The sequence below is a fragment of the Theobroma cacao genome, chromosome 2 (genome assembly GCF_000208745.1).
Source record: "Theobroma cacao cultivar B97-61/B2 chromosome 2, Criollo_cocoa_genome_V2, whole genome shotgun sequence".
NCBI lineage: Eukaryota > Viridiplantae > Streptophyta > Magnoliopsida > Malvales > Malvaceae > Theobroma > Theobroma cacao.
In genome coordinates, this window is record NC_030851.1 from 26,751,772 (window position 1) to 26,775,561 (window position 23,790).

Sequence of the window (23,790 nt, forward strand, 5' to 3'; positions counted from 1 at the left end):
CCAATGGGAAAGTGACACATGGCACTTTTTAATGATTTAATATTATTTTAATGAAAAGTCAGCCCATTTAAACCCCATATTAAGTGATGGCCGGCCATAAAGAGAGAACAAGAGAGAAAATAGAGAAGAAAGGAAGAAAAGAGAAAAACCAAAGGAAAACTAGAAAATTCAAAGGGGGAAATCGCGTTTTTCATTCGTTTACGCGTCTAACAGTAAGATTTGTTTACTTTAGCTTGATTTCTACCTTTCTTATGCCTTTGTTTTCATTTAGCATGCTTGAGGAGAGAGATCAAAAAGTGATACCAAGGGCTGGCCGAATTTCAAGGGGGAGGAATTTGAAATTCTTATGTTTTGATTTTTAGTTAAATTGATAGTTTTAGTTAGTTAAATGTGTATAGAAATCAAAGTGGGCAAGAAAGTATAAAATTTTCACAATACCCACCCTTGGCCAAATCTTCAATGATGTACAATGATGAAGAACTGATTTTTATTGTAAAAGAAATGAAGAGAAAATGATGAAAAATGGTTAAATGTGCTAGAAAAACAAAGTGAAAAATTTACCTAGTTAATGTCCCATTTTTGGCCGAATTTTCCAAGGAGAAAAGTGAGCTGATTTTTGTGATTTTAGAGGATTATTGGCTGATATTTAATGGTTAGAAATGTTGGAGAGAAAATGGGACAATTTAGAGCTAAAATAGAGCACGTTAGTAATTTATCGGGTAAAGTGCCAAAAATAGGTTAATACCGCGTTTAAGCCGTTTTAGGCTATTTCATTTCATACCATGCATTAGTATAGGATTTAAGTCAATTATATAGTGATTTAGCATCAATGTGGTAAATTGTGAAATTTTTACAATGTGTCAAGGGGGAGAGCCATTCGGTAAAGGCCAAGAAGTCATACCCGACGAACAGTGATCGGGGCACCTAGAAAGCATTTAATTTGTACAAACGGTGAGTAAACCTATTATTATTGTAAATTATCTGGAGTTTATTTTAAATGCTCTTCATGGATTTTATGAAATGAAAATGAGATTAAAATGAGATTTTTGATGTTTTAGAAATAAATGTGACAAATAAAAATATATTGTATTGATTATGAAATTGAATAATTTGAGGCTACCAATTATTTTGAAATATATATTTTCCTATGAATGGCTTATGATATATGAGTATATGTTGCTGTATGTTATAATTGCATTGGGAATTTATGTAAGTTGTCTTTTACTATGCAGGCTGGGTAAATAAATAAAAGCCACGTTATACTGTCTAAATTTTATTAAAATTGATGGGTTTAGTCACTGAAGTGACGGGTTTTCGTGAACTGCCTATTATAGGGGTACGATAAACCCTGTTACATAGTTACTCCGATTGTAGAGGCGAGGAGGGTAATTCCCGGGATAGTGTTAGAGCTCACTTCACGTTGAACCCCCACGTGAATGTGTAACTTGGCCAACGCCAAGGAACGGCTTGTTTTCAAAACTAGAATGTGTTTAACATGTAAATATCTTAACAACCTTGGCGGACTCGGTTAGATGCCTCAGCCAAGGTATCCTCGAGGATTAGTTTTTGACTTGAGCCCTGTTTTTAATAAAAGTTAGAAGCCTTAACAATTGTTTTGGTAAATTACAAATATTTTATGGTTTAAGAAATAAATTGAAAACCTTATGAAATGGTTTGTAATTTGTTGTTTAAACTTGCCTCCATTCTACTCGCCTTTAGATATTTGTGATAATATCTGTTTACTCATTGGGATTGCGAAATCTCACCCACCTCCTTTCCAAATATTTCAGGCCTGTGGTAGCTTGTAGATACCAATTTTGTCGAGGATTCCAATTGACCCCTCTATCTCACAGATAGTAGATTTCTATCGCCAATACTTGGTGTATTTATTGGCCACTTGTCATTGTAATTGTTATTGTACATTATAACTTTGTAAATTATTGTATGTATGAATTTATTTTACTTCTAAGTTACAAAAGATTACTTACACGTGTTTCTATAAATATTATTTTATATAAAAATGCTATATTTTTGTCTTTCATTTACTTGAGCCGAAAATGTCTGGAAATTGTTTAAAATTGATATGTAAGCCTTGCGGGGTTCCGATTGGTATTCCAGGTAATGAGTATCAATCGGGACGTCGTGGCGGTTGTCATGGGTCTGAGGGAGGTTCCGGGTCGTGACATGGGAATTCCACAGATTTTAGTGAATTGGTTGAAAATCCTTGATTGGGAGATCAAGGTAGTGGATGTAGGTCAACGGGATCGAACCACTATAAATCATTGTGTGTTATCTACTTTCTTTTTTTTTCTTCTTACTCTTAGCACTTAAATCATTCCTCTAGCAATCTTTAAACTTTCATTTTCAAATCCTTTAATAAGCTCTTTACTTGGAAAGAAATTTTGTGTGATTCCCAAAATGCTAGTCACCCCCCCTCTAGCACGCTCGTTGGGACCAACATATATATCATGTTTTTGGATCATATTACCAAGTGTGTTTTTTCTTGCTCCCCATCTAACTTCTATCACAACTCAATCAAAGTCAACATAATTCAACTTTGGAAGTAGGTGTTGTTCATCATGAGACATTTTTTATTGTTTTTGTGAGACGTTACTTTACTAACTTGATTATTCATGGTTTTGCTTCTTTGTTTTGTATGCTTATGGTTTTCCAGGACTAGTATGGTTTTATGAGGATTTTGTGCTATTGCACTTTCACTATGGATCTGAAAATGACAAGGTATGTTTTTGAGATGGATTGTCATGTTTTTTCTTCACCCAATTGGTCTTCCATAAATGGTCTCAAGGGATTGGCTTATCTCATCCATGTTATGATGAAGATATTTTAGTATATATTGTGTATAGTTGGTAGCTTTATTTTTTGGATAGGGATTGATTGTTGATCTTGACTTTGTTGGGGTTAATGAACTACGATTTTGGGTTGATATGCTCTATCTTATGCTTTAGGCTCATAAGAACCTAAAATCTTATTCCTTTGTTATTTTGCTTTAAAGAACTCTCTATTCCTTGCTAATTAATGAAAGTCCAAAACAAAAGAATTATAAGAAACCTACCCCAAATTATTATAAAAAATCAAAACACAAAAAATATAAGAAAGAAAAACAAAAACAAAAGATAAAAAAAAAATTAATAAAACAATAAAATGCTAGAAATGTGGTAAATTTAGTCACATCTCAAAATTTTGCAAAATTAATAGAAAGATCAATGAGCTTCATTTTGATGAAGAAATTGAACATGTTAGCCTTGAAATGATTATAGTTTTGATTATGTAAAAATGATCAAATTTGTTTGAACATTATTTGAGTGATTCTTGATAAGTTTTTGAAATGATTTAACTCTCATACATTTGTTCTTACATAATTACAAGCTCGAATCTAGAAGTTATTAAACTATATCTATAAGCTTGTATGATTTAGTTATATGAGTTTATGATCCCTTTAAGATTTATCCTTGAGATGTTAAAATTGCAAGTTAGGTTTACAAGTGGAGTTTATCTCAAAGCATTCATAGATCATCAATCTGCACTACACCAAGCTTGCTTCAAGTCAAGAAACTCAATCATCACTCAACATTTGATCACAAGGAAGATGTGGCCAAAGTTACATGTTAAAATGCTAAGGAATTTTGAAGAAATAAAGCTCCAATCAATCATAGAGCAAGACAAGTTGATCTTATGGCAAAACGAGCAAGAACAGACAAGGAAACTTGAAAACTAAACAGCCATAGTCGACCTTATAAATTCTATAGTCAACCCTATGGGAAGATCGATGAAAAATCGTGAAGAAATAAAGCCATAGTCGACCCTAACAAAACTATAGTCAACCCTTTAAGCTCTGATGTCAAAAATAAAAGTTTTTTGGAAATGGATCGACTAGAGAACTTCTATACTTGATTATAAATGACTGTTAGACATAAAATTCAAAAGGAAAATGTCAAGTTTCTTGCTTTAATCACCTCCAACGGCTCCAAGACTTCTTCAACTATAAAAGAGACCGTTTGGAAGCATTTCAAATTAAGGAAGAAGAAAGAAAAAGGCCAAACTTTTTAGGATCAAAGTTTTGAAAGAAAGAGAAAGAAATCAAGCCTTTTTGAGTTGCAATCTTCTTTTTACTTTTATTCGAATTTTTATATCCTATTTTTATACTCATTATTAGGCATTCTTCCTTTATTGTACTAAACTAGAAAAATCTACCTTTCAAAGGCACTCTTGCTATTCTTTGTAAAGATTCTCACTTAGGCTTGAAAAGTTAGTGTAAAGGTTATGGTTGAGCCTCAAAAAAGCCATTGTGAGAGTTGTGCTTGGTCCCATTAAAAGGCATTGAAAAGGTTATGGTTGCTTCCATGAAATGCCATTATGAAGGTTTAATGCTTGATCTCACAGAAAGCATGATTCCTTGAGTGGATTTATAACTCCTTAGCTTGTTAAGGGACAAGACGTAGGCATTTGAAAAAGCCAAACCTCTATAAAATTCTTGTGTCTGAATTTTTATCATTGCTTTAAATTGCATGCTTGATTTCAAAAACTCTTTTTACAAATTGCTTGTGTTTTCATTTCATATTCTTCTCATAATAGGTTTTCCTCTTTATTGAATAGGTTTTTCTTCATCACTACTCATTTATTCTTGGAAATGTTTTTCTTGAGTTACACTTATTTGATTTGTACTTGAAAAACGTTTTAAGCATCACAAAAATGATCATTTGCCTATGCTTGATTGAGTAGACTTTCTCAAGATTTGCACATTTATGAAAATCCTCTTTGGAACTCTTCTCACAAATTTTGAAAACAAGTTACTGGTGAGGGATCGACTATAAGTTCACTATAGTTAACTATAGCTAATTGATTTTCATTTTCTAAAAGTTTTAAAATCTAATTCATCCTCCTCTTAGATATTTTTGCCATTTATACATTGAGTTAACACTTCTACATAATAAAAAATTAATGAAATCCTATCAGAATCAACAACATTAGATTATGAGATAGTAGAGAGCACAAAATCTACAAATGAGTTTCAAGTAGATGAAATACAAACTACTCCCTAATCTTCAACAAATAATGAAAAACAAATTAATGTCTTGACAAAAACCTCAGAATTTATGATCAAAATCATTAATAAAATTCAAGACTTAATACTAAAAAGAGAATAACTTGAGAAATTAAAAGCTTCAAATGAAAGAGAAAACAGAAAGACCAACAATTCAAAACCAATAACAAATGTATAATATCCTTTATATCATATTTAACAAATATGAATCTTCAAAACCTAGGCAAATAACAAATGTAGAATTACAAATAAAATTTAAATGACTAAGCATAGAAACTTCCAAACTTTGGAATAAAAAAAAATAAATCAAAAACCAAACGAAAACCTTGAAACATTAAAAATTTTCAACAGAAAATTCTTCAAATTCTGAAAGAGAACCAGGATTCGTAGGAGTATATAATGATTCTCACAGAAGTGTCAGTACAAAGATACCTCATTACAATACACCTTTTAATCAATAATGAATTTTAGTTAGAAACAATAACACTTTTTGATACAAGTGCATACCAAAATTGTATCAAGGAAGGAATAATTCCAATCAAATATTATACTAAAACATTAGAAGGTCTTAAAGCTGCCAATGGTGTTAAATTGAGAATCACATATAAAATTCTTCATGCAAAGATGTGTAACATCGAAATCAAATTCAAAACACCATTTTTAATGGTAAAAGATATAATGCAAAATGTCATACTTGGCACGCCATTCATATCTCCACTCAAACCATACAAAGTTATAGATAAGATCAAGCAATCGTTACTAAAGTGCTAAACACCAAAATAATTTTCCCCGTTATAGAAAAACCAAAAAAAAATCTTAACTTGCTAAAATCTTGCTCAGTTCATTCAAGAAAGATAAATTCGTTAATAAATCACGAACCAAAAAAAATCTTATTTGAAATAAGAAATCTCTTTTAAAATGATGAATGAACAATCAGACACAAAAATTATTCGACAAAGAATTGAACAAATTGGAAAAGAAATTGAAATAACAATTTGTTCTAATATTCCCAATGCTTTTTGGGATAGGAAAAAACATGATGTTGATCTACCTTACAAAAGAGATTTTGATGAAAAACAAATTCCCACCAAAGCACAACCAATTTAAAATGAACAACAAAATGAAAGAATTTTGTAAAAAAGAAATACAAGATCTTCTTGATAAGAAAACTCATAAAGGAAAGTAGTTTAGCCTAGAGTTGTTTTGCCTTTTATGTCATAAAGAAGGAAGAGCTTGAGAGAGAAACACCAAGACTAGTAATTAATTACAAACCATTAAATAAGCATTAAAATGGATCAAATACCCAATCCTAAATAAAAAGGATTTGTTACAAAAACTCTATAATGCAAACATTTGTTCAAAATTTGACATAAAAACAAGATTTTGGCAAATCCATATCAAAGGAAATAAAAAATATAAAACAATATTTACTGTCCCTTTCGACCAATATGAATGGAATGCTATATCATTTGGACATAAAAATACACCATCAAAATTCCAAAGAATAATGAATGACATCTTCAATTCTTATTCTCAATTTACTTAGTTTATATATTCGATGTTCTAGTATTTTCAAAAACTTTAAAAAATATTTTAAACATCTCAATATATAAATATATATATAATTTTGTTTCTTCCACGCAAATGTGTTATCACGTTAGCAGCTAGGTAAATGGACTCTCTATATAAATGTGACTGATTTGCATGAAAGAAGTAATAATATAAGTGCAAGGAAATAGCTCCACCTACATAAGGTGATAGGGTAAAAATTCGATATTATTCGGGACCTTTCCAGACAATGTGGTGGTATCTCCAAGAAGACACATTTTAAAATGACGGTGATATAATGTAAATTCTTATATTATCTCTCATACAAACCACCTTTACGAAAGTTTGTTACGACCGCATCCCCCAAATCTTCCATTGATGGTTTTTAATTACAACCAGACCCGGCCGCAATGTGTAGTCTTATACATATCAAATCAATTTTTTGAGGTAACATTTGATTTTAAGTTTGAGATAATATGATCCCCATTTGGCTTTGCAAACTTCACTATATTAAATAAATTAAAAAAAAAAAAAAAAGCGGGGAGGCATGGTCCATAAATATTACAAAACAGCTGTAAGTTAAACTGTTTTTTGTCTTTTCATTTTTGTCTCTTAACCGATTAGGTCAAAGCCCTACGTAAATAACAATGATGATATATCGAGTATCGATGTAGTACTGTAATACTTTTGACGTTGAAATGATCTTTAGACTTTTGAACGTCTCATTTTCTTTTATTACAAAATTGAGAAAAGAAATTGAATTTTGGGTTTCATGTTAAAATTTAAACTTTCCTTACAAAATGGTATACGATTGTTTTTATAATAAAAAAATATACAAAATAATTTTAAAACATAAAAAATTAAATTTATTAAGAATTGAATAATTAAAAAAATGAAAATTTGAAATTACCAAAATAGTTTAAGCAAAAAAAAAAAAGACTCAGAGAGTACAAAAATCTTACTGAATCCAACTTTTCATTTAAAAGACTGTTTCTAGTTTGAATCAACAGATCAAATGAACTGATCTCATAGAGCTTCGTTCAAATATGGCATGCAAAAAAGGCCATTTGAAAGTGGAAAGATTTGCAGAAGTAGCTTTAGGTACACCTTTGTTCATGCACAAAGTATAAAAGTTGAAAATGGAGTGATAGAATGTTGAAAATAATGACCATCGTCATGATGAGCTTGATCTCTCTTACTTCTCTAAATGCAGATGAATTTAACGAACTGTTAGATGAACACATTTTTTTCCCTCTTCCACTTAATTATTTGTACGCGATGTATACTATGTTTTCGTCAATCATTTCAGCCGCATTTATATTTGATTAGACTCTTTCATTCTTGGACTTGGAACGGTGAAGTATGCACATGAATCATGTTCCAAAGCATTAGAAAAAAAATTAATACCCAAGATTTTTTTTCAAATTTTTTCAGGAATGCAGGACAAGGTAGAATTGCTATAAGAAAGAAAAGCGCTTGTAGGTAGTTACCACATTTCTGACTCGAAAGTATATATACTTACATGGTTGCTAAAGTTATCACCCTGTGAAATAGAAATGATTGATGGATCAAATAGATAGGGACAGCAACCTAGAAGGCCCAGATGTAGAAAAATGGAAAATGCAATCTAGGAGAAGGAGATTCGTCTGACTTTTTATGATTGTGGAGTCTTATCTTTGAATGATTGCTTTTCTCACCTCAAAAATATGTGTTGAAGATAATTTGAAGTGGGTCCAACTCAAGATTTTGATTGCTGGTAGGGTTTAATCTGGGTTCATTGTAAGCTTTTGTTAAGTCATTTATGTACGAAAAGTTATGGGTTCTAGTTTGTCAAATGTCAAGCACGCCCCGCGCATGCTCCATTAAACATGTACACATATCCTTTAACAAGCGCGAACGCCTCCATGCTCTTCTACTGATCATCGAATTTCTCTTTTATTATTGGCATAGGTTGATTAAGGATAAGATTATAAAAGGTGCGATGACTAATTTACTTCAATTTAATATTACTTTTCTCTAATGACAATACCATCCATTGTAAGAAATGAATCAATTGCAAACTCCACCCCTCTGTTTGAAAATATAATCGATCTTGTTGTTATTTAAAGAAATCATTCTCTAGTAATATAGTTCAAGTGAAATATACTTTTCTCGATCAATTAAGCGAACTATATCATTTGCTGTCCATGTAAAACGCTACGAGGACTTGTTTGGCCTTAATCCTCATGTCGTTTCTGTTGATGACATCTGTTATAATTAAACTACTCATTAGAAACTAAGGATAACTATGGATGCTTTGCTGCTCAATAAGCTAATGATGCTGATGTAGATATCAACATCTCTTATCTTTCAATTAAAATAAAACGAAACTAATGGAAACTAACCATTAATTTAAAGTTTATATATATTAAATTTGGCAGTCAACACTATCTCCAACTCGTGCGACGGAAAAGGTGAAAGAAACTTAAAGGATATGCTTTATTAACTGTCATGAAGCCATAGATGATTAGGTTTGAAATTTAATAGAGGTATGGGGGGCGTCACAGTTTAATTATTGTCAATCGTAATCATATCTATCACCTGACTTTGGTGTTTGATTGATGTCAATCAAATCTATCAAGTATCAACTAATTACATAAGAAAGATGGGGTAAAGGAATCGGACGGACGTCCTCAGAAGTCTTTTGCACTGCTTCTCTTCAAAATTTTCCGCAAGAGAATCTGTAACTCGTGCGTTATGTGATAATCGTGGACCCTTTGAAGTCACATTGGTGCTGATTAGCAATTGAAATATTCTTTTCAGAGATTTGGAGCTTCTATGATCATTGGAATTTGCGATAACACGCGCCAGGGTACGGTATTTACATATTGTACAACTTTGGTCTTAATTAGGGCAGCACCACTACAGTAATGTTGAGACTTCTTTGACTTCAACATCTTAGTTGGAATATTAGGATATTTATTATAAATATGGAAAAGAGTTACTTCTTGTTGCGTAATTCATCAAGATCCAATGGTTTTCCATATAAAAATGTCGTGAAGTTCATTAATAATTCTATCTTCATCAATTAATATCCACGAAGGAGACACCATAGTTAGTATTTGAAATTTTAATTTGGCGGAGAGGTTTACTTCAAGGGAAACTTACGACTCAATGAGAATAATGTGAACTACGACGATCATAATTTTTGTTGCAAGTTGGTAGATATAAGAAAATCGATCATATATAAAAATAATTATAAATTTTCAATGATGGTTATGAAATGATAAAAAATATTACCTCTTATAGTGTAGCAAAGAATTTAATGTGCATCAAGGATATGAGTTTCCTTTTCTTTGTGCATAGCCAAAACTTATGTGCGGGGGATGGGAGTGGCCGGGATGAGGACGTAACGGAGGCAACACTCTTCAAAGTAAGCAAAACATATATAAAAATATTTTAATTTTACAATTATTTTAAACTTTATTTGCATGAAAGTTTGTTATATTTACTATTAAAAGTTTTACCTACAAAGAGAGGTGGCCTTTAAATTGATTGCCTTTCACCAAGCACGGTTGCTGTAACTTTCATTTTGATGATTTGTAGCTTCTACTACGGATCACTCAAGGTTGTTAGACTTGTAAAAATTGAGCCTTAGCTCCAATACCAATTGTTAGTAGTATAAGCTTAAAACAATATATATCAAAAGGGGGTGAATTGGTATTTAAGAAAAATCCTTTTAAAACAAGCGTAAAAATCAAATCTTTTGGCAACCAAAAATTCTTTTTGTGCCAAAACAAAATAAAGATTTTTCCAAGGTAAATGTGCTATCTTATTTGCTACCCACATAAGTATACGTATCGAACAGATAATATATTATCAAGTAGAGTGTTAATCTTATAGAGAATTGATCTAAAATTTCACTAAGTACTAAAATTAACACAGTTTAGTCTTATCCAAACAATGAAAATCAAATAATTAATTAAACTAAAAATTAACTAAACCTAATTAACAAGAAACTAAACTAAAAATCAAAGCAATAATATAACAAGAGAAAAATAAATTGAAACAAACCTAGGATTACAATATCTCTTACACTTCCACTAAATCTTACCTCTCTCCTTACTTATTTCGATGAATTTAATTGCTAACCTAGAGTCCTCAATTATTTATAAGGCTCTCCTAAGGTTTTTATAAAACTATCTATTTTAATCAAAACACTATATCCTTATATGAATTGAAATTAAAACATACTCATTAAGTTTAGGTTTTAATCTTGGCTACTTATGGCACATATGTATATTCCTATCCTATACACAAATCAATTTATTCATCCAGGCAAATAAATATGATTATATGCTATTCCAATCTTAGCCTACACTAAACTCCCTATCTCAAGTTATGTTTTATCTTTTTAGAACAATTTAATTGGTAGTTAAGGAATTAAAAGGATTAAGAACATAATGGAATAAACAATCCAATTCCATTGAAAATAAGCAAGAAACAGATTAAAAATTTAAACTATATGTGAGTTCAATTGCAATCCTAGAGAAAAGAAATTAGCTACTTACAATTGAAAATAAAGAACATAAAACAATATAGTTTAACCATCTCAAACAAAAGAAATAAAAGAACTAAAGAGAGAAAGAAAACTAGAGATTGGTAATCTTTGATCTTCAATCTTCCATGGTTGATCTTGTTTTTCTTGAGTTTTTTGTGGCTAATCTCCTCCTAAAATAAATTGAAACCGATTCCCTTTAACCTTCCATCAATTTGGCTTTGTAAGGATGTATTTATAGGGCTCACACACAAAATTTCGGTCCTATTCAGACTCCCATCTTCAAAATGCCGTCTTTACAAACCCATAGTGTTGTGGTGCTGGCTTTCTAGTGCCATGGTGTCAACTTGTGATGCAATTTTGACCTTCTTTATGGTAGAATGGGTCCAATGATAAATGAAAATTATAGCTTTACCTCTTATCTTTCCAATGGTTTAAGAATCACATCAATTGGACTTTTTAATTAAAAGTTATGCTCGAAATACCATAACATGTATGAATAGAGTACTAGTCCATTATGCACATTTTTTCACCAATTTAAGTTGTTTTCGAACCTACTCCTGGAAAAATATAGAAATAAACATAAATAACATAAAACTAACATTATTAACTTAAAACAAATATTAAAACATACATTAAACTAAACTAATAAACTAACTAAAATGCCTAAATTCGATCCTGAATCTAGTCTAACTTAGCCTAATTAGGTATTTAATCTCTAATAAAATATATGTATTTGATGCACAGGTCAAAATGCAACCAATAAATCATAACGCAGAAAATTAAAATCAAGACATAAAGATTTTATAATGGTTCAGCTTTCTCTAATGCCTATATCCACTTCGTTGGAAACCAAGGAATTTCAAATACACTCAAGGAAATGTGCTTTTTATGGGATCAAACATTAAACCCTCACAACGCTTTTTCATAAGAGTGAGCAAAACCCTCAACAATGCTTTTCCGCATGAGAAAGAAGAACCCTCAATAACAATTTTTCATGGGAGCAAGCAGAACCTTTACAATGCTTTTTCACATGAATAAATGGAACCCTTCAACAATGGTTTTTAATGGGCTCAAACATAAACCAACAAATATCTTTTTAAGGTTAAGCTAGAACCTTTACAAGATGAGTACAAGAATAGCAAGAATGTCACTACAAAGGTTGGATGCTAAAGATTTAAGCTTTGTGTACAAAAAAAAGAAATAATCTCATAAATATTAGCTCAAGGATTTTCAAATGAGTGAGTGAGCTTCTATTACTTTTGAACATTTGATGGCAGACTAACATGAAAGCTAGAGAGTTTTTTTCCTTCAAAGTGACTCAAAGGTTGCCTTCCATTTTTACAATGAAGTTTGGAACCGTTAAACCCAATTTTCAATTAAATTTGGCCATTGCTAAAGATTAAGGATTAATTATAACACTCTTAGGGTCAACTATGTTCTTCAAATTTCTCAAATTAGGGTTCCACAGTCGAGTACAACCTTCCTCTACTCGAACCAATTCCCGAAAGCGTGTATTTTTCAAATCTAGGCTAAGGTAGCTGACTATAAAGAGGTCAAGGTTGACTACGTCTTTAAAATATCCCATTTGTTTCACATTAGGCTCATTAGGGTCAACTTCACTTGTGCTAAGGTCAACTATGGCTATCCAAAAGTTGAATTGTGCTTTGCAATCTACCTTAGGGTCGACTACATTTTCTCTGTTTCACAATTCTTTATTCATTCTTCAACCATTATACCATTAGATCGACTTGAGCTTCTCTATGGTGAACTTTTGCCTTGTGCCTTCAAGATTTCTTAACTTTTTGATGCCTTTCTTCAGCTCTTTCTTCTTTGCCTATTTCCTATAATCAAATATTAATTCAAGGCATGTTTGCCTTTTTCGAATATGTCTTCAAGATTCATTGTTTGAAAGCTTTTGTGATGTTTTCTATTCATGCATGGCTTTTCAAACAATTGTGTGACTTTAGGAGATGAAAAATTTGATTGAGACAATTTCAAATGCTTGATATTAAAATCGAGAGATCATGTAATTTTTGTCAAATCAAAATATAATATAATTCAACACTAACATTATTGACTTCATTTAATAAACTTATTAGTATAGTTTCATTGATGAAGGAAAACCTCTAATCATTTGGTATGAATGATCTGATTACATAATTGGATCTAAGCCTTGACCAATCTGGTTGGCTATAGGGCTCATTCCAACACATTAATGGGTTGGTACGACATTTATATAGGGTTGTAGTGCCCTAATAGTTTAGTAGCTACTATAAGATAGTGAATTGTGCTTAGAGACTTGAGATGAAAGAAATGGAGGATAGAAGAGGTAGTGATAGGTCTAAGAAGACTAGGATTGAGGGCCACTAGGGCTAGTAGAGAAGTTCACCAACGTCCTAGCAGATGAGTGGTTCTTATGCCAGTTTTAAGAAGGGTAAAAAAGTTGCAAAGCCACTTAGATAGTAGACTATCGAATAGTCTCATAAAGATAGATCACCATGCTTTACATGTGGTAAGAGACATCGAGGATTGTTTATCCAATTTTATGTTATTCATGTGGATCACTAGGTCATTTTGTAAGGGAATGTCCAAATGGCCGATGATATCAGGGATCGGCACAAGCATAAACACCACTAGTTTTACCTTCCCTTCCCATTGCTACAAAGCCTGTTAGAGAGGTTGAAGGAGCTAGGGCAGAGGTGCTAGTAGTTCATCATAGGGTAGAGGATCAAGAGCCCAAGGTATGGCTGGTTAAAAACAAGCCAAACTTTATGGTTTGACTACATAAGATGCACATGTAACAATGCCAATTTTTTATGTAAATAAAGTTAATTAAGAATAAATTATGAAATATATGGTACTTTGAGGACTTTGGTGATATGTTTTATATGCTAAGTGTTTAAGGGTTTATATATAGACACTTACGAAAATTTTTAGGAAAAATATGAGATGAATCCTATGATTTGGAGTTTTTATTTGTATTTGATGTGATAATTAAGGATGTGTTTGTATGAAATTTAGTTACATGAATAATTTGAGATGTTTTGGTTGAAGGGAAGTGAATTAGAAGCTTTAAGAATGAATTTAGAGGCTTGAAGAAATGGAAATGTGCATTTTGGGCATGATCTAGATAGAAGGCTTGGGAAAATAAGATGGATGAACATCTACTGACAAATTGCCTCATCTATTGATAGATGACTGTCTGAGAACTCTATATAGCAAAGAAGCTTGGAAACAATCGAGAGATTCATGAATTTATCGATAGATGGCCAAATGGGAAGGAAGAAAGACAAGAAAAGGGCACAATTTATCGATAGATTTGAGGAATCTATCAATAGATGAAGGTCAACAACAACATAAGTCAGTGGCATCGATTGGTAGATCAATTGGATACGTACAAAAGAAAAGGGATTCCGGGCCAGTTGAGCCATTTTTCAATAAAACTTTCCTCTTCTCTCTAAAACCCCGAGACCTTAACTTTCCAAACAAAGTTTTGGAGCCATTTAGAGTGGAATTGGAGTTTAGGAAACTCTTTTAGAGGTAAGATTGAGCATTTTTACCGATTGATTTTCAATTTAGAAACTTAGATTCAATTTGGTCCAACTATAGAGAAATTTTCTCCCTTGAGTTTGTTAGGGATTTAGAACTACGAATTGAGCAGTCCAGCTTCTAAGGTAGGAATTTGGTTCATTTGTTGAAGGATTGAGCTTATATATTGAAGTTGGTTATTTTTGAAAAACTGGCAATTTTTTTTTGAAGAATAATTAATATTATGATGTTTTAATGTGTTTGAAAAAGGAAACGAAGTTAAATCAACTCATTGGTGAGCTGAAAGACGATTGGAGCCTGAGGATTGAAGCTTAGTTGAGAGTACCTCCAATTTGTCATTGTGAGTTTGTTTAATTAAAAATGCATGTGATGTATGATGCCTTGATAAAGGAATTGCAATGGTGTTAGAATATAATGTGTTTATGTCTATATGTATATATATATATATATATATATATATATNTTTAATTAAAAATGCATGTGATGTATGATGCCTTGATAAAGGAATTGCAATGGTGTTAGAATATAATGTGTTATTGTCTATATGTATATATATATATATATATATATATATATGTATGCTTACCTCGATGTAACTACCTAGGCTAGAGAACCAAAATATGGATTGAGTGTTTAGGTGGTATGATGCAAGCCACAAGGGTGGCTTAAGTTGTGTGCACCTAGAATAATAGGTCAATAAGCTATGATGAACCCTTAAGAGTAGATCACCCTAGGTGAATGAGACATGAAGAGGATTTTATCTAATGATGTCTTGAAGACATCAAGGCACTTAAAACCTTAATTGAGCTTCAAGACAATTGAAACTTGATGAGTGTGATTTGTGATTTGATGAGGAAATATGAATGATAAAGGCACGATGGCCTTATTTATGGATTTGTGTTCCATTCGAGGAATGAATTTTTTAATGTTGACTTTACTTGTGGTTAAGTGAAGTTTCATCCCTCTGTAACTATGTGTGTGCCTGCAGGAATGGTGGTATTAGACCCGCTTGCTATTCTCGCCTATAATGCTTTAATGCCACCTGTATGGGATTACTCTAGGTGATGTCGATGTCGGGAGATTCTTCGGTCGATGACTTTAATTCTTTGTCAACTGCTTTGATGCTGTGTGTGATTTGATTCTTTGTCAATTGGCCATCGAGAGTGATTTGACTACATCCAAGAGAGGAATACTCATTGATTTGACTTGCATATTACGTGGGATAGCCGTGAAGACGCTTCAATAAATATGATATGAATATGATGTGATACTCTGATGACTTGAGTGTGTCATGGAGAATGATTTGAATAACTTTGATTGGCTTCGAATGTAAGTCTAATGATGAGTGCGATAATTTTTGGAGAGATTGAGGATGATGATATGCCTTTACCTTGGAGACATTAAGGATAATGATATGCCTTATATTTTAAGATGTTTGCTAGAACATCTAGATGCACGAATGGTGCATATTATTTTTTATATGTGTTTAATATATATGATTTTCTTTATCTACACCACTCACTTAGTATTTAAGTACTTACCCATTTGTACACTAATTGCAGATAAATGGGCCATAAAGTTATGTGGTCAAGGTCATTAAGCAATAGATCGATCTTGGCATCTAGTAAGTCTCCACCCGCTGTGTCACTTCGCTACGTCAGTCATGAGCTTCTGCTCCGTACTTAATTTATTATGTATGTAAGCACGTTGTGCCATGAAGACTTGTGTAAGGGTTGTTTTGTACAAGCCCACTTTAGATCGCCAATATATTGCCTTATGAATATTTGTGTGGATTGTGAGTGATAGATAATGTATCATATATGAATTTTATTATGAATATTTGATTATTAAATCCCTTGGCATTTATGTTATATCATTTTTGAGTTTGAGGGTTGATCGAGTCTAGTGGGCTTGTCTGTTAGACTCATGCGTCAGTTAGGGACCCTTAGGTTGGGTCATGACAGCACAAGCATCCAATGTAGTTGTTATAGGTATTTTACCTATATGTTCTATTGATGCATGTGTATTATATGATATTGGTGTTATGCATTCTTTTATATCCCTATACGTTTATCTAAATTGGGTATAGAGTGCTCCTTGCTAGAGAAAGATTTGGTAGTTACCATACCCTCGAGAGAGGTGTTCATGGGAAAGTATGACTATAACGCTTACGTAGTTCGAGTTAAGGAGAAAGACACCCAAGTAGACTTAGTATTGATGGACATGCTAGAGTTTGATGTGATTCTTTGGATAGATTGGCTATTTCCCAACTATACTAGTGTGGATTATCACCATGCGAGAGTTAGGTTTGATTACCTAGAAAAGTCATCCTTCTATATTTAGGGAGATTGTAGCAAAGCCTCGAGTAGCATGATATCAACGATAATTGCTAGTAGTATGATGAGACTTAGATGCCAAGGGTTTTTTGGAGTGGTGTTAGACACCCAAATGGAGGTAGTTAATGTGGTTGATGTGCCTACTTTGATGGAGTTAATAGATGTATTTGTGGAAGAGTTATCGGAACTAATTTTAGATTGAGAGACGGAGTTTTGTATAGACTTGGTGCAAGAGACTTGTCCTATTTCTATACCACCTTATTGGATAGCACCAATTGAGCTCAATGAGCTCAAGGACTAGTTAGAGGATTTGTTAGACAATGGTTACATATGCCTTAGTGTCTCACCATGGGGTGCAATGGTATTATTCATGAAGAAGAAAGATGGTTTGATGAGACTTTGAATTGCCTATAGGTAATTGAATGAAGTGGACATCAAGAATAAGTATCCTCTCCCGCATATAGATGAGTTATAAGTGTTTCTTTATGATTGATTTGTGATTGCGTTACCACTAGTTGAGGGTTAGAGATGAGGGCATAGCCAACACTACTTTCTCGTGAAGTGTGGTCATTATGAGTTTTGGGTTATGTATTTTGGATTGACTAATTCTTCTGCAGCTTTTATGGGTATGATGAACAGAGTGTGCCAACCATACTTGGATAAGTTTGTGCTGGTATTCATTGATAATATATTGGTATACTCGAGGAGTTGAGAGGAACATGAATAACACTTGAGGATCATGCTATAGATGTTGAGGGAACATAACTTGTATGCTAAGTTCTCCAAGTGTGAGTTATGCCTTTATATTGTAAGTTTCTTAGGGCACATAATGTCAAATGATGGGGTAAAAGTAAACCCAAAGAAGATAAAGGTAGTGGCGAAGTGACCTATCGTGACCCAAATTTCAGGCCATGACTGGCGCATGGACCCAATGGACATAGCCCACTAAGCCCAAGTAAGTCTATCTATATGACCTATTTATCATTCCATCAAAAGTTGCTAAAGTTATATTTCGTAATTCCAATTCAAAATAATGCTAACCATTGCCATCTCATTGTGGCATTACCAATCAAAATATACATATATTGTCTAGAATATATATCTTAATAATTTACATCGGGTTTGTCTATACACAACAAAAGGGATACTTGACTTCCAACGGAGAGACTCGGGTGAAAGTATTACTATTGAATGCCGAGATACCTACCAAGGAGACGAATCTATGAAGACACCTCTGTCACAGCCTAAATTTTAGGCCATAACTGGCGCATGGGCCCAATGGGCATAGCCCACTAAGCCCAAGCTAGCTTTTTTATGCAATCCCAATCATCATTCTCAACCGTCATTTCTAAAGCCACATATTTCAATTCTCAATTTTAAATATTTTAGTAACGTTTTATGGCAATCCAATATTCACATTTGTATTATGCTAATATAGTATCACTCATTTGGCACCTTACAGTGGCATCAGTAATCAAATATACATATTTGATTTTTAACATGAATCTTAGTGGTCTTCATTACTTATACATTTACACAAGCATAAGACTCTTGATTGTCAGTGGAGTGACCGTGGGTGAAGATACATCTACTGAGATGCCATAGTACCTACCAAAAAGGCGAGCATATGTGTGCAACTCAATCTAGGTCCCCACTGCCTCCAAATCTAAAAAAATGAAGTTTAAAAACGTGAGTATAAAACTCAGTGAGTGAACATAAGAAGGGAACAAGCAATCAATAGGAAGAATTTGGAAATCATGATGCACTTGTTTCAAAAACAATGCAATTGATTTAGTTTCTTACTAAAAACCGCTCATTTCAAACTTTGATTAATAACCTCATAGTGTTGCAAAAACCTAAGATCAACCCATGAGGTTAAATGGGTGAAAAATATGTCAAATCCAAGCAAGGTAGCAAGCATGGTAGCAAGTTTCTCGCTGCAGCAAAATTTAGTGTCAATTTGCATGTGTTTTAGTTTCTCGAGCATATCTCCCACTACAAAAGTCCAATTGACCTGATTTTTAAACCATTAGAAAGCTAAGAGATAGGGCTACAAATTTAATGTTTAACACTTTTACCATTTCGTATGGAAAGGTAGTCAAAATCTTTATTGAAATAAAAACACTACATCAAAACCTGAGAGTTTCTCGCTGCAGCGAGATTCACCCTCACTGCAGTGAGAAATAGGGCTGGCTTACGCCCCCACCACCCAAGAGTCTCTTGCTGCAGTGAGAATGCATTCTCGCTATAACGAGATTCAAGGGAGATGAAAATTAAGGGATTTTCACATGCCACACAATCCATTCCTACCATATTGCACATCAAAGTGAACACATTGACAATAATCAAGTTTCTCATTATTCATTTCGATCACATATTATAATCATAAACTTTCTATCACATATACATATATAAACATATATAAACATGTACACCACCCCACTTCATTCATCGTCATAGCCAGGTCATCATCAGCATTGGCTTATGCGCATTCCCTACTCGCACATAGCTGGGTCAGCATCGGCTTATGCATACTCCTACTCGCACATAGCTGGGTCAATATCATTACACAACATTATTCATCAATGCACAACATATATTCGTATATGTACCAACATAATGTAGTGGTACATGAATCCATAATAGCCACATGTCACAACATAGAGACAATTTATCAAGGGCTTGTTCCCATGCATAATTTAATGAAAAGCCAAGTAAAATCTTTTAAATGCTTCATCCCAACACATATGTATTTCCCAAAAGAACTTTGATGCAAGTTCACTCATCGGTTTTGTTGATTCTTTTGTTTGACTCTAACCTCAACTAATGCTCCAAATGGACATGTGAGGCCTTGTTGGGACCTACACACGCACAACATCACAACCAACCCAAATTGGCATTAATATAATTCCAAAAGCTTTTGCTTAAATCAAGTTCCACTAGTTATTCCTAACTAGCTTCCAATTGCCATTAAATGGCTATCTATTCTTTCTACTATAGTAACTCTAGAAATAAATAAACAAACCTCAATAATAAAACAACTCACAACTCCAATTGCTAGCCATTATCAACAAGCTAAAATCAATCCTCATTCATCAATCACCTTGGTGGATTTGTAGTTGAATTCCTTCTTAAGAATACTCAAGCTATCATGGAAAGTCTCTCTCTTTCTCTCTCTAAAATTTCTAACTAGTGAGAGAAAGTGCTGAACAAAGACTTTTTAAGGGTTTTAAGTTGAGAGAGTGAAAGAGAACAAAAGGTTCCATGAAGAAGTGCTCAAAAGCATGAAAATTGAAGCTAGAGAGAGAAAAAGTTATGGAAGTTACAAAGCAAGCTACCATGGAGGATAAAAGGAACATGAAAGGGGAGGAAGAAGAAGAAGGAGAAGCTATTGAAAGCTGTTGGAGCTCAGATATTTATGCTTCAAGTTAATCTAAATTTCCACCGAAATTATCAAAATGCCTTTAACATGGTGGTTTTGTCTTCCTCCCATCCTTTATGCAACCTTTTTGCTCTTTTGACATCGAAACAAAGTCCATAATAGTCTACAGGTACTCGGGTTCACGAAACTTAAAAATTTAGACTTGAGATGCAAAATGACCATTTTGCCCTTACAGTGGGAATTATCATTATTTTTATCTTCCTCATTTATTTACCATCATAAATATCATTCATTCATTCCTTAGGCCTATTTAGAACTTAATAGCATAAAAAAACCTACTCGTAGGAGCTCACCAAGAGAAATTACAAAATTTCTCCTAGTCCGCATTATCGCGTCTACTTCTAGTTATTTGCTTATGGAGATTGAGATTTCACAGGTTCACTTCTGAATTACCCTTTTAACTCAATAATCAACCTCAATTGGCATCTGTAAATTTTATTAGCTACCATATCAAAATACGAGGTACTACAATCTTGACCTAATTACCGACTACCTCCTGATCTGAAAACATGAAGTTGAAAACAGTGAGTATAAACCCAGTGTGTGAACAAAGGAAGGGAACAAGCAATTGATAAGAAAAGTTAAGAAATCATAATGCACTTAATTTCAAAAACAATGCAATTTAGTTTAATTCTTATTAAAACCCCTCATTAAACCCTTAATTGGTTAATCACTTAATGATGAAGGATCCATACATAATAAAGAATTTGAAGAGTGAAAACTTTAATAGCATTCAAGCAAGTCAAGTGAAATGATGGGTCCTCACTGCAGCGAAAGGCATTCTCACTGCAGCGAAATTTAGGCTCAATTTATCAGCTGGCCGAGGTTTTCTCAACTGGCCGAGGGTTTCTCATTAATACCCCTCATTTCAAACTTAATTAATTAATTCCTTGATGTTGGAAGTCCGTGATCAACTATGGTGCTAAAGAAGTGGAAAACAGAGCAGCAACCACACAAGGTAGCAAGCAAAACAGAATGTTTCTCACTGTAGCGAGAATAAATCTCTCTACAGCAAGAAGCTTTAGCAAATTTCTCACTGCAACGAGAACCAGGCCAATGTAACCCTCCAAACTTGAGAGTTTCTCGCTACAGCAACTTAGTTAAAAGGGTCTTGTTACATCAAAAAGCCATTTTGTTGCTGAATGAAAAGCAATTTGGGAGCAATTAACAATGCCAACATGCAACATAATCACAAATATTCTCATAACTTTCCATAACACACATATATAGACATACATCATCATGCATACCATTTCGCCACACTCAACTCAATGCAATATCATCATCATGTGTGCACTCCTTACTCGCACACTCTAACATCATCATGTGTGCACTCCCTACTCGCACACTTGAATATCATCACACGATATTATTCATCAATGCACAACATATATTCATATATATACATACCAACATAATATAGGAGCACATGGATTCATCCTTTTACACATTTCACATTTTCACAACATCAAAACATTTTATCAAGGGCTTGTTCCCTAGCACACATTTTTAAAGAAAGGTTAGATAAAATCATTCAAATGTTTCATCCAAATACATTTACATTTTCCTAAAGAAATTTTGAAATGCAAGTTCACTCACCAGTCTTTATTGATGTTTTGGTGGGCTCTAACTTCGACTAAGGTTCTGAATGGAGGTATTGTGAGACCTTGTCAAGCTCGATTAAAAGACGGTATTGTACCGAGTGGTACAACTAAGTTAAATCAAGCCTTGAACTAGTTCAAATAGAAATTCTAAGAGGAATTTGAAAATTTTAAAACCAACAGAATGGCTTAGAATAGTGATTTGGAGTTCAAGGTCCAGTTTGGAGTCCATCAGAAAATTGACCAATTAGGGACAAAACGGTCATTTTACCATTTGATGATAAAATTGAGATTTTTAGCCAAGATTTGATCACATTTGACCAAGAATAATTATATGAAATATAATTATGATTATTGGAGTATAAAATGATGTTTAGCAGTGAAAAATTGTGATTCTCGGTATTTATGGAGCACAAGGGCAAAATGGTAATTTTGCCACTAAAGGACTAAACGAAAATTTTTTTAAACAATTTTTGCCCCATTTGGTTAATATTGATCAATATTAGTGTTATTTTAGGTTGAAAAGTAGAAATAATGAGATTCCGGTACATTTCGGAGTAAAAGGGCAAAATAGTAATTTTTTCGCCCTAGGGGCAAATCGGTAAATTTTTCACCCCAGCACTTGTCAAGACCAAGGGATTTTAATTGTGGTAGGATTGGATAAATACCAGAATATTTGTGGTGGAAAATTAAGAAGAAAAAGTCAAAAAGTTAAAAATTGGGCCAATAAGCATGTGACACATGGCATGCTTGATTATTTTATTATTTTCTATAGAAATCAGCCCATTAAATCCCCAATTCCCTCACCATATTCGGCCTAGGCATCCAGCAACAAGAAAAAAGGAAGAACAAAAGGAAAAACAAGAAAACCTAGGTGGAAATTCAAAGAAAAAGTGAAGAAATCAAGGAAACAAGCTAGGTAAGTTAAAATTTCTTTAATTCTCCTTGATACCTAGCTTACCCATGCTTTTGTTCTTGATTTCCATGGTTGAATATTGAGTTATCATGATGAATTCAATTCTGAAAAATGGGTATGGAAGAGGAATTGTTGTTGGAATAATTTGATTTTAGACTATGTTAGTGTTTAGGGATAGTTAAGCATGGTTATGAACAAAAACACAAAAGAAATATTCAATTTCTCTAGGGTTCCTTGTTGGCCGAACCATGAGGGCTGAATATCAATGGGGGATTGTTTTTATTTCAAGGAAAATGGCATGGAAAATGATGAATTAAGGTGAAACGGTTATGTAGAAAAAAAATTCGATGCTAGTGCACCAAATGACCAAATTTTTCTATAAGGAACTGTGAGGGTTCTAATGCTGAATTTGGCTTTATTTAAATGTATGTGGTAAATTAAGGTATTAGAGGAGAAATGAATTAATTTGGAGGTGATTTGGACACAATCGTCGATTAATCGGGTGATCGGTCGAATTTAATCGATACCGTGATTAAGCGGTAATCAGACATATTTTTGCATTTACATATCAAGCATTAGTAATTTAAATTAATTTATATCAATTTAGGGACAATATAGTAAATTCCTTGACTTTGTTATTTGTCAAGGTGGTGAGACGTCCGGAAAAGGCAAAGGAATTGCGCCTGAGGGCTATTAGTCCGAGTGCACCCGGAATCTGGATTTTTGATACCGGTGAGTGGACTTGCATTTCAAACTTGTTTTGGGAAATATGAAAGATTCTATCCAACTTGTCTTA